General features: G+C 48.5%; 1 non-coding gene across 1 annotated transcript; it reads left to right on the top strand.

Moving 5' to 3' along the window:
* Positions 1-1,870: 1,870 nt before the first annotated feature.
* On the top strand, positions 1,871-1,944 carry Trnat-ugu (transfer RNA threonine (anticodon UGU)). Its single transcript has one exon. It is a non-coding gene; the product is annotated as a tRNA-Thr (tRNA).
* The last annotated feature ends 629 nt before the right edge of the window (positions 1,945-2,573 follow it).

Raw genomic sequence — 2,573 nt, 5'->3', positions numbered from 1 at the left:
CACAGACTGCCCACTGACAGACTGCTCGCAACTGTACTGCACGACTACTACCGACCGACTGCTGGACGCAACTGAACTGAGCTACTGCTACCGACAGAGTACTGCTCGCAACGACTACTGACAGAGTACTGCTCGTAACACTCGCGCGGTCAAGCGCATACTAACCACGATAAAAGGCTCTCTGGTCAAAGATTTTAACGTGCCTCACCATCGCTGCTACGTTACATACGTGTTTCAAGATCCAATGACTGTTAGCAGAATATGGAATCGGTGGGTTGAGGAGGTAATACGGAACGCCGTGCTGTATCCCAACGGCCTCGTATCACTAGCAGAGTTTGGTCATCAGTCCCCTAGAACTTAGAACTACTTAAACCTGACTAACCTAAGGACATCACACACGTCCATGCCCCAGGCAGGATTCGAACCTGCGACCGTAGCGGTCACGCGGTTCCAGACTAAAGCGATTAGAACCGCACGTTGGAGGCGTGTATTCGTCATCGCCATACTGGTGTATCACCCGGCGTGATGGTATGGGGTGCCATTGGTTACCTCTTGTTCGACTTGACGGTACTTTGAACAGTGGACGTTACACTTCAGATGTGTTACGACCCGTGGCTCCACCCTTCATTCGATCCCTGCGAAACCCTACGTTTCAGCAGGATAATGCATTACCGCATGTTGCAGGTCCCGTACGGGCCTTTTTGGATACAGAAAATGTTCGACTACTTCCCTGGCCAGCACATTCTCCAGATCTCTCACCAACTGAAAACGGCTGGTCAATGGTGGCCGAGCAAGTGGCTCGTCACAATACGCCAGTCACTACTCTTGATGAACTGTGGTATCGTGTTGAATCTGCATGGGCAGCTGTACCTGTACACGCCATCCAAGCTCTGTTCGACCCAATGGTCAGGCGTATCAAGGCCGTTATTACGGCAGAGGTGGTTGTTCTGGGTACTGATTTCTCAGGATCTCTGCACCCAAATTGCGTGAAAATGTAATCACATGTCTGTCAGTTGTAATATAATATATTTGTCCACTGAATACCCTGTTATCATCTGCATTTCTTCTTGGTGTAGGAATTTTAATGTCATCGTGTGACACGTCTACAGCGGCATTGGGAAGAATTGTGGTGAAATTTCGTGTCATTGTGATATCATTAACCTGCCGTACACTTCACATGAATGTATGAACTCTGGCCTCGTTTTTGCGTGTCACTTCCTCCCCTGAGGGTAGGCAACCCCTTCGAAAGCGTTAAGCTTCCTCATGCCCGCAGCAGGCGCCAGATCAGCAGCGTAGAACCTCTCAGCTGAATGGATGTCAAAGTCTCTGCACAGGTAATTTTTAAAGCGCTAAACAAAGGTGCGCGGGTGGCTCGAAGGGTGTTATAGGGACCCTTTGCCATCTTATTCACGCACGTGTTAACATTGCATCCCCTCCCCTCATGATCATGCTACAGGAGGGCGCGAAATACGAGGACTGGAAAAGCGTGAAGATCTCTTCCTGTTTCCTGCTTTGAATCACGTTCAAATTTCGTCGAATGATTTTGAACAGTCAGTAGTGGGTCCACCCTGCATACAAAGAAAAATATATATACATACTAAGATGGTGTCTGTTCTTTCGGACATGTCAGAAAGAACAGATACCATCTTAGTATATATATAGTTAAGGCTCACCGGCCACTTGACCATCTTCTTCTTCTGTGCGAGTGCACAAACAGTGCCCGAACTCTTACGGAAATCGGCAACGCGCCGCGATTAATGAGTATAATGGGCGGGTGCACTACGAATGTAGTGCGGGACAATACGTTGAGAATGTGGGTTTCGCGGAGGCGTGCCAGAGATAAATCGCTGCAGTCGCGCTATTGTCTGTGTCCTCGGTGGCTCAGATGGATAGAGCGTCTGCCATGTAAGCAGGAGATCCCGGGTTCGAGTCCCGGTCGGGGCCCACTTTTTCATGTGTCCTCGTTGACATATGTCAACGCCTGTTAGCAGCTAAGGGTGTTCATTTCATTGTAAAAAAATATATGGCTGTGGAGCTACACTCTAAAAGAGGTCAGATCACGTTCAAATGGGTTGCAGCACCATGATTTTTTTTTTTTTTTAGAGAAGTGTTGAATCGTCTGAGTGTTATCAGCAGTGTCGAGCATTATCAAGAAGTCGTCCTGTTGTTCAGAACACTACACACTGTCGTTTTCGACTGCGAAGTGTTTGGGAACAAACTCACCAAAGGAAGTGGTGGTTTCATAGACCCCATTATGCCACCTCCTGAGGCCTTTTTGTGTGGATTCCCGACAGCTGTGTGCCTGACATTTTTCCTTGCCCACCCATAAACTAACTGGGTGATTTTAACGCTGAGTGTAGTGGTTCTGACCTCCATCGCAGAGGCGTCAACAGAAAGGGTGAAACGTGGGGAAGAGGCGGTGTGACTACCTTCCCATCGTGTGGCAAGTCCACGGTGGTGTTGGGCAGAATTGTGGTGAAATTTGGTGCCAACATGGTATCATTAAGTCCCTTTGCACCTCGCATGGACTTCTGAGGCTGTTTTCTTTCGCATGTATCTACACCTTGCTGTTT

The sequence above is a fragment of the Schistocerca serialis genome, chromosome 3, assembly GCF_023864345.2.
Source record: "Schistocerca serialis cubense isolate TAMUIC-IGC-003099 chromosome 3, iqSchSeri2.2, whole genome shotgun sequence".
Lineage (NCBI taxonomy): Eukaryota > Metazoa > Arthropoda > Insecta > Orthoptera > Acrididae > Schistocerca > Schistocerca serialis.
This window is presented reverse-complemented; position numbering and strand designations above follow the sequence as displayed.